The sequence below is a fragment of the Bos taurus genome, chromosome X (genome assembly GCF_002263795.3).
Source record: "Bos taurus isolate L1 Dominette 01449 registration number 42190680 breed Hereford chromosome X, ARS-UCD2.0, whole genome shotgun sequence".
Classification (NCBI taxonomy): Eukaryota; Metazoa; Chordata; class Mammalia; order Artiodactyla; family Bovidae; genus Bos; species Bos taurus.
This window is the reverse complement of record NC_037357.1, coordinates 17,744,515-17,761,194: the sequence shown is the minus strand read 5'-3', so window position 1 is coordinate 17,761,194 and position 16,680 is coordinate 17,744,515. Positions and strand designations below refer to the sequence as shown.

Genomic DNA, 16,680 nt, shown 5'->3' with positions numbered 1-16,680 from the left:
TGGTGAATCCTGGGAGGTCCTTTGGCAACAGGGGTTAGCCTAAGGACTCTGCATCCCTGGGGTTAATAATATCTAACGTCACAGAGCTATTGTGAGGATTAAATGAGGCAATGCATGTAAAGGGCACATGGTGCATGCTTGCTCAATAATGGTAGCTAGTAGTATTATTTCTCTTATTTAGGACCTTGCTTGTTATAGGGATTAGAGACTCCAAGAAGCCTGAGGTAGGACATGTTTACCTAGGGAATCCTGTCACATCTCAATAGTCCTCAAACATTCCTGACCAGTTGAAATACCTTTTATTTGAAACTTTCAAATAAATAAGTCCTAATCAGCTTTGTGGACCCTACCAGCTTTTCCCGAAAACTACTCTGCTTTTTGGGGACTTATTTATTTACTCAATGAAAATAGGGACTTTGTGTAACACAAGGGAAGCAGGAAGTGATTGGTTTGGAGTTAATAGGCAAGCCTTTTCTTTTCCCTTTAACCTGAGGAGGCTTGATTGGGTTATGCTCCTTAAGAGTCTTGGAGCGTCTGGGAATTTGGAGAACAAAAGCCCTGCAGGGAGGCCACCTAAGAGAGAAGGCTCTTCACAAATCTTTGTACATTCTTAAATTTTTCATTCTGTTTTTCTCCTCTCTCAGTTCCTAGAATTGAGTGGCATTATCTTGAAGCCATGGAGATTTAAGAAACAACCAAGGTTGGCCTCTCTTTGTTGAGCTTATGAAAGCCATATTTAGTTTTAGTAGGAATGTGTTTTTCCCTTGGGAGGCCCCTCTATACCTGCAGCCATCAGAAATTCCATATTAAAATCCCACATTTAAGTCTTTACAGCTAAAGTCTGTTCTTGCGTGTCTGGACCAAGTCCAGCTGTCAGACTGCAATATTATTGACTTTCTCTTCTCAAGTGAGTGCTTTATATCTGCTGGCTCCATTTCTTTACCACTCGTTCTGAAACACCTTGTAATCTGGCTTCTGCTGCTGCCTCTTTAGTAAAATTGCTCCCCTGCAGGTTACCAATGACGGACTTTTTACTGAATTCACTGGGGCTTATTTTTCTTTCTCCCCCTTGAATGTTTTCCTTTCCTTGGCTTGTGGCAGTACATGTATCTGTTTCCCTCCCACCCCTCTGAGCATTCCTTCTCTCCTTTTTGATGACAAATCTTCCTCTTCCATTCAAATGTGACTATTCTCGAAAGGGGATGTCTTTAGTGCTCCCTTCCCCCTCTACTCTTTACTCATTTTCATGGCTTCAACTGCTATCTCAATATCATTAATTCTCCAGTTCTCACTTCTTACCGATGCCCCAGTCCTAGAGATCTTAGGGACTAATAATAAAGCTTTCTTTTGTTGTTGTTGTTCAGTTGCTCAGTCGAGGTTGACTCTTTGCGACGCCATGGACTGCAGCACTTCAGGCTTCCCTGTCCTTCACCATTTCCCGGAGCTTGCTCAAACTCATGTCCATTGAGTCAGTGATGCCATCCAACCATCTCACCCTCTGTCGTCCCCGTCTCCTCCTGCCTTCAATCTTTCCCATCATCAGGGTCTTTTCCAATGTGTCAGTTCTTCACATCAGGTGGCCAAAGTATTGGAGCTTCAGCATCAGTCCTTCCAATGAATATTCAGGGTTGATTCTCTTTAGAATTGACTGGTTTGATCTCCTTGCAGTCTAAGGGACTCTGAAGAGTCTTCTCCAACACCACACTTCAAAAGCATCAATTCTTTGGCACTCAGTCTTCTTTATGGTCCAACACTCATATCCATACATGACTACCACAAAAACCATAGCTTTGACTAGACGGACCTTTGTTGGCAAAGTAATGTCTCTGCTTTTTAATACACTGTCTAGCTTTTTGTCATAGCTTTTCTTCCAAGGAGCAAGCGTCTTTTAATTTCATGGCTGCAGTCACCATCTGCAGTGATTTTGGAGCACAAGAAAATAAAGTCTGTAATTGTTTCCATTGTTTCCCCATCTGTTTGCCATGAAATGATGGGTCTGGATGCCATGATCTTCATTTTTTGAAAGTTGAGTTTTAAGTCAGCTTTTCACTCTCCTCTCTCACCTTCATCAAGAGGCTCTTCAGTGCCTCTTCGCTTCCTGCCATAAGGGTGGTGTTATCTGCATATCTGAGATTACTGATATTTCTCCCGGAAATCTCGATTCCAGCTTGTACTTCCTCCAGTCCAGCATTTTGCATGATGTACTCTGCATATAAGTTAAATAAGCAGGGTGACAATATACAGCCTTGGCGTATTCCGTTCCCTATTTGGAACCAGTCCATTGTTTCATATCCCATTCTGACTGTTGCTTCTTGACCTGCATAAAGGTTTCTCAGGAGGCAGGTCAGGTGGTCTGGTATTCCCATCTCTTTAAGAATTTTGCACGGTTTGTTGTGATCCACACAGTCACAATCCACACAGTCACTTTTGTGTACTCAATGAAGCAGAAGTAGATGTTTTTCTGGAATTCCCTTGCTTTTTCTATGATCCAGTGGATGTTGGCAATTTGATCTCTGGTTCCTCTGCCTTTTCTAAATCCAGCTTGAACATTTGGAATTTCTTGGTTCACATACTGTTGAAGCCTAGCTTGAAGAGTTTTGAGCATTACTTTGCTACCATGTGAAATGAGTGCAATTGTGCAGTAGTTTGAGCATTCTTTGGCATTGCCCTTCTTTGGGATTAGAATGAAAACTGATCTTTTCCTGTCCTGTGGCCCCTGCTGAGTTATCCACATTTGCTGGCATATTGAGTGCAGCACTTTCACAGCATCATCTTTTAGGATTTGAAATAGCTCAGCTGGAGTTCCATCACCTCTACTAGCTTTGTCACTTGACTTTGTACTCCAAGATGTCTGGCTCTAGGTGAGTGATCACACCATCGTGGTTATTTGGGTCATGAAGATCTTTTTTGTATAGTTCTTCTGTGTATTCTTGTCACTTCTTCTTAATGTCTTCTGCTTCTGTTAGGTCCATACCATTTCTGTCCTTCATTGTGCCCATCTTTGCATGAAATATTCCCTTGGTTTTCCTGATTTTCTTAAAGAGATCTCTAGTTTTTCCAGTTCTATTGTTTTCCCCTATTTCTTTGCACTGATCACTGAGGAAGGATTTCTTATCTCTGCTTGCTATTCTTTGGAACTCTGCATTCAGATGGGTATATCCTTCCTTTTCTCCTTTGTCTTTCACTTCAACTAAAAGTTGTCTTTTAGAGTCAGGCATTGTGCTCTGTACTTATTTACGTTATCTCTAATTCTCATAACATTCTTCAAGGCAGATAGTCTTAAGTCCATTTTACATAAGAGGAAACCAGCTCAAATAAGTTACATGTGTTTGTATTTTTCCATTCAGTCTCCTACCATCAACTGAAACCCAGCAGGTCCAAAAGAGAATTCCTTCTCTGGCTCCAAACTCCTGACTTTAAGGCAGTGCCACTCTCCCACTTTCTGTTCTATCCCTTGCAGGCTGAGAGAGTTGAAAATCAGACAGGTATTTGCTTTGGAATATTGCCCTCCCTCTCCAATAAAACAACACCCTCAAAATCCCCCAAGTCCAAATTATTACAGCTTCATATCTTGAAAATTAAAGTTTAGGCTATCCTACAGATGAGCAGATCCCAACTATTAGGAGAGCTAAGTCTCATAACTTTCCAATACTGCATGTTCTGGGCTGCCTAGAGTTAAACTTAATTCTCAGCCCCAGCTGTGTTTTCTTCAGTCCTCAAGATACACCTCCCAAGTAGGTCCCTCCCATAGGTGGGGCTAGCCTGGCTTCTGCGCACTTCCCAGTGTACCAGCGGTAATCCCGCCCCTTTCTTCTCTCTCGGACTGGAAAGCCTACTGGAATGTGAATGATTTAGTGATGGTATTTCTGTAGTATAGGAATAGCTTTCAATGTACTATTTTTTAAAAAGAAAATTACTTACAAATGTTGGTAGTTCAGTATTAGTAACAGCTGATGCAAAACATATTCACAGCTGATCTGCACATACCGATGTGTTGAGACCATGAGTTTGAAAACACACAGATTACCAGGGAAGACCCAAATGCCCATTGGTGAGGACTAGCTTTCCTCTGCATGTGGTGTATTTGCCTAATGCTACAACATTTTAAACCTGATACTACTTAAGAGTCAGAGAAGTGCGAAACTCCACATCTTTCTGAAGTCCACTAACAGGATCACCAGGTGACAAGACCTTACTGTAGATTCTCTATGTGCCATTCTTTACTTGGGCTGTTTTTACTAGTATAGCTCCTATCTCTGTGACCATTTCATTTAAAAACAGAAATCTGCCATAGCTGCTATCATTTTTTTATGGAAGCAGTACAGAAGGTTAAAAGTTCACTTATATTTCATTCTTATGAAGTCAGGCTAAAGGAAAGCGTAGACCCATTGAGAAATTTTGGTTATCTGTTCAGTACTTCCGTTTCTTCTCTTAGTAAGGAATGGGAGTCTGGAATTATGGTGGCATGACTCTTTAATCAGACTTGACCAGGATGGTAGTAACATGTATCAAAAGAGAAACATACTCAGATTAGCCTTTGGTGAATGGTCTTCTTAATAAGGAACTTGGAGCATACCTTTTAAAAAATCTGAGAAGCTGGGTGTTTAATCATTGTCATGAAAAGAAGATAAAAAACTGATGGCGTTTTCCAGGATTGTAACCTATATCTAGTTGAACAAACTAGTGACTAGTGGTGTCTAGCATGTACTTGGGGTTCAATGAACACTTGGAATGAATTTGTTATTTTAGTAAAAAGATTAAAATGTTCTGAATTATTATGACATTCCCTGTGGTTGTTAGCATAAATTAAAGTTTGATAGCAGTAAAATTTACTTTGAAAAAAATCACTGAAATACTTAGATTGTAAGAAAAGCTTTATCCTAGAATGTAAAATATCAGTGATATCTTACCAGGCTACCTTTTTCCTTCTTGGACTGTAGGGTGCTTTTCATCTTTGACTTAACATATACTATTTAGGCCAAGGGCAGTGGAGAGGTGATGAAGTTGGGGTCACTTGGAAGCATCAGTCCGTCTGGCCAGGGTCTACCATGGAGGACCTTGCATCAGATTTACTTTTGGGGGGCTCAATATTTTCTCAGTCATCCTTATAAATTTTTATGTTCTGTAAACAAAGAGTTTGGCCTGATGGTTACAGTCTGACCAGCAACCAAGGTTACCTGTGGTGTCATATGCTCTTCAGAGAAAAATTATTGAATAGAAGCCTAATTATAGCCAGTTTAGCTCACAAGAGGGAAATCAGTTCAATTGAAAAATGGTTAAGTGCCGACTATGGGCCCAGATTGTGTGATGCCTTCTGTAGAAGTATGAGATGTGGTCCTTGACCCAGAGATGCTTAAAGGCAAGATAATTACAAATGAAACAGTAGTAACAGTACCAGGCATCTGAGAATCATCGCTTGAGAAAGAACTATGAAGATCATTTAGCCCAAACTTTCCAGTTACAAGGAAGACAGGCTCAGATTAGGAATAGAATTTCCCAAGGTTTGCCAAATGATTGGTAGAAATCGTAAATATATACTCAAATCTTCTAATGCTCAGGTACTCCTTTCATTCCATCATTTAGGTAGTTATATGGCATTTGGACACACTTTGCTTTGATCAGTTCTTTTGATGCTGGGAACTTTTTGACAAGACCATTTTAACATGGGCGGGGAGGGGGGACTTCTGCAAAAGCCTACAAAACAAGCTAGTAAAATGTCCAGCTACTTTTTAAAAATTACCAAGTAATGTGCAAAACAGGCATCCTCACCCCATCCCTCAGCTTCACCTCATCCCTTAGCCTGGAGGGTGGAGATCAGGGATGAGGTAGGAGAGGAGGTCAAAGATGGAATGGGTGTCATGGATGGGGTAAAGCTCCAAAAAGGGATGAAGGATGGGGTGGAGGGTCAGGCACCATCTGGCAGGCAAAGCACACATTGCCAGGAGTCATGTGTTTCCCACACTTGCTCATCTTTGAAAGGCCATTAATCATGCTGGGCACATTATCTGCTCATTCTCTGAGAATTCTTTTATTTCTTTAACAGCCTATTTCTTAGAATCTCTGATTCCAAACTTTCAAGGGACAGGAATGGAGTGGGGAAGGATATTTGGGTGACAGTATAGTCCTGTAGTCTCAGACTCAGGCTTCCCTGGTGCCTTAAGTCAGCGTCTATCGGTTCTCTCATTAACATTCCATGTAAAATACTATATGTTTCTGCTCTTTTAAAAATTGTAAGCTTTGATAGGTGCTTTTGAAGGCATAGGACTGTGTAGGCTCTTTTGAGGTTTATCCTCTTTCAAAAGCTAATAAACCTAAATATACATCTAGTATTTTTAATAAAAAATGTATGAGTTTTTCACTTTGTCAGTGCAGTTTTTAATGTAAAATTATTTTTTAAAAATTGCCTCTCTAATGTAAAGAACCTAAAGGCATAAAAGGACTGAATATTCAAGAGTATTCATATAGGAGAAAGTAGAAAATGGAAGTTCCCCTGTAATCTGGGTAAGGATTGAGGATAAAGTGTCAGGGAGGTAAATGATAAACAGCCTCTAGTAGTCTGTTTTTTTCACGGCTGCATCGTGCTGTCTGCATTCTAACAACTGTGCCAGAATGTCAAACATAAATACAGGATGTCTGGATTTTAGCAAACCATTCGAAAGTTTTCTGTAATATCTTGTGCATAAGATTGTGAAATTTGACTGCATAACCAGTAATTAGGCAAATTCACAGCTAGTTGAGCAACAGATTCAGCGTCAACCTGGAGGAAGATGTTTTAGTGAAGGGCCACAGGACTGTTTTGGCTCTGCCTGGGCATTCGTTCACGCAACAAATACTGAGCCCCTACTGTGTAAAAGGCAGCCTACTTAGTACTGTGAGGGGTACAAAGGTGTCCATATCATGGCCCCCACCTTAATGGAGCAAAGTCTTGATCACAATTGATCACAAAGACTGGCTTTTCACTTTGCAGATAACGTAAAGCTGGGTGGCATAGTTTAATATATAGGATGACAGAATCCAGATTTAAAATGACCTCAGCTTGTAGGAACTCTAGGTCAAAACCTACAAGATGAAATTTAACAGTGATAGATGTAAAGTCTTGAATTTAGGTTTAAAAAATTGCATATGTACAGGATATGAGAGATGTGACTTGGCAGCAGTTTATGTAAAAAGTTCTTGGGGATTTAGCTGATCACAAGTTTAATATGAGCCAACAATGTGGTGTAGCTTATTTTTTTTTAAAGCCAAACAATTTTAGGCTGTATTAGAAGCATGTGTGCTGATCAGACCACATCTGGAGTATTATGTTCAAGTATAGTCACCACATTTTACGAACATTGACAAAGTTGAGTATATCCAGAAGACAGTGACCAGGATGGGTCTGAAAATCCTATCACATGAGAAATGGTTGAAAGAAAGACCTGAGGGGTAGGGGTGGAGTGTCAGCTTTTGCTTTAAGCCTCAGCTTAGACCCTTCAAGTCTTGGTTAGGTTTCATGGCTGTGTACGTCCACATTCCTCTGGACAACCCTCTTGCCTTCTGCACTAGACTAGGGTTTTGTCAGACCAGGATTCAGTCTTTGTTCACTGTGACATCAGTTGGTCGAGCACTTTGTTTGATAACAAGGTCTGTCCCCAGCAATGCTTACAGAATGATGGAGGGAAATTTCCAAGTATGACACTTTATGTACAGCTGGGGGAAAACGGATGAAGAACTATAATGCCTGGCATCTATAGTCATTAAAGAACAGAGAAGAAATGTCAAAGTTCCTAAAAGGTTTTGAATGATTCTCCTTTAGTCATTTTCTTTTGCCTTCTGCTAGGATCTAATACTAGATTTGCATGTCTGTTTTAACAGAAATCCTAAAAATGCATTCTCTCCAAAAGGAGCATTTTCAAAACTAAGTTAAAGTTCAGGCACTAGTATCGAGGAGATACAAATGAAAACAATGAGATACCATTTTTTCACTTGGAGATTAGGGAAAGAATCCATGGTGGTCTTTCCATGGCATTGGTTGAAAAGAGTCAGACAAGACTGAGTGGCTGAACAACAACAAGGGAAAGAGTGGATAAAAAATAACACGCACTGCCAGTGAGGCTTTAGTTAAACGGACACACTCATGCATTTCTGGTGCAACCCTTTTGGAACAGCAGTTTGGCAATTTGTATTATCAAGGGCCTGAAAATATTCATAGTTTGATCCAATAATTCTACTTCTGGGACTTTATCCTATGAAAACCATCCTGAATACAGGAAAAAAAGCCCTATGAACAGAGGTGTTTTCTGATAACAAAAATATTGGAAATAACAAAGTATTTAATAATAGAGAAGTGAATGGTTATATAAAATGTGATCTGTCCCTTTGATATAAGGTTATAAAGCCATTAAAGTTTATAGTCTCCACAGGATATAAAGCTGTGCATATAATATGATACAAGTGCATGAAAATAAATAAACCTAAACTTATATGGAGAAAAATCCTGGAAAGTCTTATACTAAAACATCAAAAGTGGCTGTTGTTCAGTGTGAGATTATCAGACTGAAATTACTTTTGCATTTGTCTTCTTTTTTGCATTTTCTAAATTTCTTTTTTAAAAAGCATTTTTATTTCAAAGAGAATTTATGAGTCCTATAATATCTAGGAATAGATCCATAGAGTCCAGGCCTTCAGTCCTCCTGCATGTCACCAGTTATATCAAGGACATTCAGAAACTGTGAGGAAAAAGCAAATCCAAACAACTTCAAGGCTAAATTGATTTTAATTCTAAATTTAATTAAAATTAATTTTAATTCACTTTCATTCAAAGCACGTAAATGTAAATATATACTAGGCACACTTGGATCAAGGGTGTGTTAATGAACTTTACAAATAAAAGATGATACAATTCTTACAAAGGAAATAATCAGCATCTCAGATTCTAAAGAGCCAGGTACCTTTTGTAAATGGACATGAAAAAGTGCCTTGTGGTAACAGGCACTTAATAAAGTCTTGAATGACTGGCTCCTGGATGTGAGGAGGGAAGAATGAGAGATTGATTGCAAATGGATAAGATTGAATCGCTTGATGTGTACTGGAAGAATCTGGATATCAGGTATTATCTCGTTAAATCAAAATGTGTTCTAATGGATATTTATATATTGCTCAGATGTATGAAAGTTCAAGCTGTCAGACTTCTGTATACTGTAAAAATGCATCCATTACAAGTAATTTGCACTAACCCATGACTCTAGACATTCAATTCAGTCCAATTTTCTTCTATCAAAATTACTAGTAGGTTTTCCAATATCCATTGTTTAATTTAACACACGGTTTACCTTCTACAAAGAAGACATGTTCACAGGCATGTTTGATGCAAACTTCATTGTGGGCTACATATTAATGCAGCCTGGCCCTGCCTCTTCCTCTAATGAGAGTCTTGGTCCCTGAGTCTCTTGCATTATCATTTTCCCCATCATTTCTACTTTAAAAAAAGGACCATGCAGCCCTCAGAAAACGAAATGGTTCTAAATTTGGTCTGTAATGTTAGTGAGTGGTTGTGGGTAGCAGGGATCAGGATTCTATCAGAGGTAAATAACAGATCCAGTTTCATTGAGGATGTTCAGAATATTTGAAGACAGTCTAGATTTGAAGAGAAAATAGAGTTTTTATACATGTTCACATTTTATAATCCTGTTTTTTTCTGTCTTAGAGTTCTACATAGCATGTGTATATATTTCTGTGGACTTAATTTTATTCTCTGTTTTCTTGTATATTGCATATTAACGATAATGAAACACTATTAAGCAGATGGCTTCCCAGGTGGCTGTATGGGAAAGAACCCACCTGCCAATGCAGGAGACTTGGGAGACATGGGTTTGACCCCTGGGTCGGGAAGATCCCCTGGAGGAGGGCATGGCAACCCACCCCAGTATTCTTGCCTGGAGAATCCCGTGGACAGAGGAGCCTGGCGAGCTATGGTCCATAGGGTCGCAAAGAATCGGACATGACTGAAGCGACTTAGCACACACACATTCAGTTCAGATAAGTTCAGTCGCTCAGTCGTGTCTGACTCTTTGCGACCCCATGAACTGCAGCACGCCAGGCCTCCCTATCTATCACCAACTCGTGGAGTTTACCCAAACTCATGTCCATTGAGTCAGTGATGCCATCCAACCATCTCATCCTCTGTCATCGCCTTTTCCTTCCCTCAATCTTTCCCAGCATCAGGGTCTTTTCAAATGAGTCAACTCTTCTCATCAGTTGGCCAAAGTATTGGAGTTTCAGCTTCAACATCAGTCCTTCCAATGAACACCCAGGACTGATCTCCTTTAGGATGGACTGTTTGGATATCCTTACAGTCCAAGGGACTCTCAAGAGTCTTCTCCAACACCACAGTTCAAAAGCATCAATTCTTCGGTGCTCAGCTTTTTTTATAGTCCAATTCTTACATCCATACATGACTACTGGAAAAACCATAGCCTTGACTAGACGGACCTTTGTTGACAAAGTAATGTCTCAGCTTTTGAATATGCTGTCTAGGTTGGTCATAACTTTCCTTACAAGGAGTAAGCATCTTTTAATTTCGTGGCTGCAGTCACCATCTGCAGTGATTTTGGAGCCCCCAAAAATAAAGTCAGCCACTGTTTCCCCATCTATCTGCCATGAAGTGATGGGACCAGATGCCATGATCTTCGTTTTTTGAATGTTGAGCTTTAAGCCAACTTTTTCACTCTCCTCTTTCAATTTCATCAAGAGGCTCTTTAGTTCCTCTTCACTTTCTGCCATAAGGGTGGTGTCATCAGCATATCTGAGGTTATTGATATTTCTCCTGGCAATCTTGATTCCAGCTTGTGCTTCTTCCAGACCAGCATTTCTCAGGATGTACTCTGCATATAAGTTAAATAAGCGGGGTGACAATATACAGCCTTGACGTACTCCTTTTCCTATTTGGAACCAGTCTGTTGTTTCTTGTCCAGTTCTAACTGTTGCTTCCTGACCTATATACAGGTTTCTCAAGAGGCAGGTCAGGTGGTCTGGTATTCCCATCTCTTTCAGAATTTCCCACAGTTAATTGTGATCCACACAGTCAAAGGCTTTGGCATAGTCAATAAAGCAGAAATAGATATTTTTTCTGGAACTCTCTTGCTTTTTCTACGATCCAGCAGACATTGGCAATTTCATCTCTGGTTCCTCTGCCTTTCCTAAAACCAGCTTGAACATCTGGAAGTTCATGGTTCATGTACTGCTGAAGCCTGGCTTGGAGAATTTTGAGCATTACTTTGGGATGAGTGCAATTGTGCGGTAGTTTGAGCATCCTTTGGCATTGCCTTTCTTTGGGATGTGAATGAAAACTGACCTTTTCCAGTCCTGTGGCCGCTGCTGAGTTTTCCAAATTTGCTGGCATATTGAGTGCAGCACTTTCACAGCATCATCTTTCAGGATTTGAAATAGCTGAACTGGAATTCCATCACCTCCACTAGCTTTCTTCATAGTGATGCTTCCTAAGGCCCACTTGCAGATGAATTTGATAACTTATTTCTGTTCCTTGCTTGTGTTCTATTCTTTTCCCTCCTCTTATTTAAAAAATACTTTCTTCTTATTTTCTTGTATCCCCTTGTTTTCTGTCTCAGTGGGAAGCAAACTATTTTTCAGAATTGGTCACGTCACTTTGGTTTTTTTTTTTTTTAACCTCCAATCTCTGTTAAATGAAAAATTTCATTCAGCATTGAATTGACATGTCTATAGAGCCCCAAAATAAATAGAAAGTATTTAAGAATGGATTTGATATGAATTTTCTTGTAAGACGTCCTAGGTTGGTTGATACTGACAGATTTTCCACTTGATAATCTGAAGCTGTGATCCCAGGGATGAGTATACTTAAATGGGGATCTGGATTACTGGAAAGAATGGTATGTACTTTAAAACTCTTTTCCCCTCATCTGCAGTTAACTTTAGTGTCTTGTCGGTCTGGCAAGTGTTAATAATAGCTCGATCATTTGCCTGCAGATGACTCCATTGGAACTGTAGGTTGTTTTAGTGGGGGAAGAGGCGGTGAGTCTTTGATCTCCATATAGACAGAGGATAATTCACAAAGAATTCTATTGGAGTGATTTATGGCAGAAACAGCACAATTTTATGAATGTTTTCCCCCAGGATGTCCAAAATATGTTGGCAAAACTAAGTGGAAGATGCGCTCTTTCCATTGCTCCAACTTTCCTTTGAAATGGGCTTCTTGATTATATGAATTTTCAACCCCTGTTTTTTTTTTTTTTTTTTAATAAAATGTTTTTAAGAATAAGTAAGTGTCTCCTGATAGTTAAACATGTGAAATATTGGTGCTTGGTGAGGACAGGGGAAAATTTATTTTGAAGGGAGCAGATGGTACCCCATGGGGTGAAGATGATGTGGTAAATTTGCTTTCTTTACCGTGTGCATAAGGTCATGTACAAATGGCCGGAAAGCAAATGAAAGGTACCCTGGAGGCCATTTGCACTTGGATGTCAACTTTCTTTCAGGAAAGGCTATTTTTCTTTATTTTTGTTTTTATACAGATTTAGGCCCCAATGCTGGTTGTTAGTTTCTCTTTTTTTATTGCTGCTTATTTAGGGCTGCTTCATCAAGGGCTTAGGTTTCTCTTTGAAGTATCTGGGTCCTTCCTACCTCTAGAATGCAGCCTCTTAAGGCCTTTAGTGATAAACCAGGTTTGAGCCTGTAGCCTAGCCAGCGTATTTTGCCTAACTGCCTCCTGCCGTCTCGGCATCATTTGAGTATGTGGGGGTAGATGTGCTAGACTGATTACTGATGGTGGTGCATTCCCTCTTCGGTGGTTTTCTTAATCTAGGAACATCTTCCCTGTCTCTCTCTGGGTAGCCAGAGACTATCCCGTTTCATTGCTTACTTCTCAGAGCACTAAATGCTAGTCTGACAATAGTCTCACTGCTTCATTTTATTATTCTCTGGTCCTTCCTTGTATTTTCCTTTCTGCTTCCCACTTAGTTTGCAATGCTCTGCAAGGAGAAACCATGTTTTACAGAATAATTCCTATATTAACAAGCTGTATGTGGTCCGGTGATACACCTTGATGTCAAACCATTTTTGGCCAAAGGAAGAAATGCTATAAGAAACACAGCACTCCACGAAGTCAAAGAAAAAGTTATGTCAGATATATCAGAAAAAATAAACTGGATGTTGATGAGAGTACTAATATTTACTTTCAGGTTATAGTATATTGAGTTTTTTTTTTCTGAAGCCCTCCAGCTGTACTTCTGTTCTGTCCTCTGAATTGTGTTAGGAATTTGTACTTCAGTAATGACATGCGTGCCTGCTCAGTCACTTCAGTCATGTTTGACTCTTTGAGACCCTATGGAGTGTAACCTGCCAGGTTCCTCTGTCCATGGGATTCTCCAGGCAAGAATACTGGAGTGAGTTGCCATGCCCTTCTCCAGGGGGTCTTCCTGACCCAGGGGTTAAACCCGTGTCTTCTGCATTGCAGGTGAATTCTTTACCTGCTAAGCCATCAGGGCTGCAGTGTGTGCTCATTTGTGTCTGACTCTGTGTGACCCTATGGAATATAGCCCACTAGGCTCCTCTGTCCATGGGATTCTCCAGGCAAGAACAATGGAGTGTGTTGCCATGCCCTTCTCCAGGGGATCTTCCCTATGCAGGGATCAAACCTGAGTCTGCTGCATTGCAGGTGGATTCTTTACTGCTGAGCCACCCGGGAAGCCCAGAGCCAGTAATGGCATGGCTGTTGCCTGAGGCTCAGGGGCTATGTCGATGGAGAGCTTGTGGTCCCTTTCCCATCCTGACCCAGGCTAGGAAAAGCAGTCACTTCTTGTCTGGTGTCGAGTGCTGTTCAGATCACCAGCCAGAGAGTGGGTTGCCCCATGGGCCAGGTCGTTGGTGCCTTCTTTTCTAGCTGCAGCCTTGTATGTGTTTGCCCGTCTCCTCAGCCACTTCAGCTCAGTGCAGCAGGGTAGAATCAATCAGAATCTAGAGCCAAATTTAACACAGTGAGGGAGGGGAAAACTGAACAGTAGAAAGGCAAGTAAAAAAGGGGAGGGGTGGGAATGGGGCAAGTTAGCCACCTCTTGGCTTCCCACAGTGTTGCTCTTTCCTTCTTGGGCAGTGAGTTACTGCAAGGAGATACAAGTTCAGGTGTACCTGAGACGCGCACAAAAACATTTATATAGGAGTTCATTGCAGCATTATTTGTAATAGTGAACAATTTGGATTGGTTGTATAGAGTACACTACGATAAAGCCATTAAAATGGTGTTCTCACATATTTTTAATGACTGCAAAGTACTCACAAAATAATACACATGAAAAAGTAAAATATGGAATAATAGACCTGATCCCAGTTGACTATTTATAATACCCATAGAGAAAATACTATGCAGAAATGTAGTAAAATATTAATGGAGACTATTTTTGGTGGATTTATAAAACATTTCCTTTTTGTATTATATATTCTAAAATTTCTAGAATGCAGATTTATAATTTTATACTCAGAAAAGTAAAATATTCCTTACTACCATCTTTGACCTCCAAATCCACATGCCAATATAGAGAGAACTACTTTTTCTGAGAATAAAAATTATATTTGTATTATGGAAGCTTTTTTAAATATAGAAAAAATAAGGGAAAAATAGCAGCAATGAAATGTCTTGCTGCTACTGCTGCTAAGTAACTTCAGTTGTGTCCGACTCTGTGTGACCCCATAGACGGCAGCCCACCAGGCTCCCCCGTCCCTGGGATTCTCCAGGCAAGAACACTGGAGTGGGTTGCCATTTCCTTCTCCAGTGCAGGAAAGTGAAAAGTGAAAGTGAAGTCGCTCAGTCGTTTCCGACTCTTAGTGACCCCATGGACTACAGCCTACCAGGCTCCTCCATCCATGGGATTTTCCAGGCAGGAGTACTGGAGTGGGGTGCCATTGCCTTCTCCGGGAATGAAATGTCTTAAAATACCCTTAAAACTCTTTTCCTTTTGCTATGCTATGCTATGCTAAGTCACTTCAGTCGTGTCCAACTCTGTGCGACCCCATAGACGGCAGACCACCAGGCTCCCCCATCCCTGGGGTTCTCCAGGCAAGAGCACTGGAGTGGGTTGCCATTTCCTTCTCCAATGCACAAAAGTGAAAAGTGAAAGGGAAGTTGCTCAGTCGTGTCCGACTCTTAGCGACCCCGTGGACTGCAGCCTACCAGGCCCTTCTGTCCATGGGATTTTCCAAGCAAGAGTACTGGAGTGGGGTGCCATTGCCTTCTCCGCTTTTCCTTTTAAGAGGTGCATACTATGACGTATCACTGTAATTTCTGTTACCTAACAAATTAGTGAGGTTTCAAATACAAGATACTTTAAAATAGGTCCTTATATTTTAGACGGTGTCTTCATGCATGATTTTTAGAAACCACAAGAACCTTATACATCCTCTGGCCCAACTCTGGGTAAAGTTAAACAGTAGATTTTGACAGTATTCTTTGGTAGGCAGGGCTCTAACATACCTAAACTGAGAGAGAGTCTAAATGGCTTCTTTCTGGTTATACAACTAGCTCCAGAATCCTGGAGATACCCAGGACTTTGCTCTACCAGTTTATTTCCAATGAGGAAAGACATTTTGATATTCCTAGGGGTAGTAGCTTTCTTAAAATCATGTACCTCACATTTCTAAAAAAGGAACTACCTTTTGTTTTCCTTTAAGATAAGTAACTGTAACTCAAAAATATAGACAAATTTAAAAGATGTGTGTGTATGTGTGTTCATATACAAATGAACAGATTACTTGCTTTGGTGAAATAAAAAGTTGGTGCTTGTTTTTAAGAATGTTTCAAAATTAAAAACTGCTCTAATATTGAGTGAGTAAATATTTGGTGTAATAATTCACTCAGGTTAATGTCTTCTAAGCCTTTTTGCTATACCCTGTTTAAGAAATAAGAATTATTTGACTTATAGTTAATTTTTTATTAAAACATAGCATTTCACGTGCCTTTAAATACACCTATCATAGAAATAGTTCTTTTATCGGATTTATATTATGGTAGGTTAACAGAAGGAGTTGGAGAAGGCAGTGGCACCCTACTCCAGTACTCTTGCCTGGAGAATCCCATGGACGGAGGAGCCTGGTAGGCTGTAGTCCATGGGGTTGCACAGAGTTGGACACGACTGAGCAACTTCACTTTCACTTTTCACTTTCCTGCACTGGAGAAGGAAATGGCAACCCACTCCAGTGTTCTTTGCCTCGAGAATCCCAGGGACAGAGGAGTCTGGTGGGCTGCCGTCCATGGGGTCGCACAGAGTCGGACATGACTGAATCGACTTAGCAGCAGCAGCAGCAACAGAAGGAATTGGTTTGATTCAAACAGCAACTCCTGGAAAACCTATGTGATTGTATTTATAAACAATTTAACAATATATTATTCCAAAAAAAGAGAGAGAGATGGACAATACAGAACATAATTTACCTTAAAAAACGAATCCTACTTTGTGAAAAAAATTCCCGTTTTCCTTCTGGATGGTACTTGGTGGGCCTTTTTGTATAAGTAGTTTGTTCTTTGATAACTTTGGCCAGTTGAAGCTTGATTGGAAGCCTGCTTTGCTCAGTGCAGCAAGCTAGCAGAACATGAATGATAACTGAGCAGAGGGATCTCCATGAGAGAAGATTCCAGCAAATGGGGAACCCTTAGAGGACCTTTAAAAATGGTCCTAG

General features: G+C 40.3%; 1 protein-coding gene across 1 annotated transcript in view; it reads left to right on the top strand.

Moving 5' to 3' along the window:
• Positions 1 to 16,680, top strand: part of GPC3 (glypican 3) — a 463,174-nt gene that overhangs the window by 67,983 nt on the left and 378,511 nt on the right. The window lies entirely within an intron of this gene.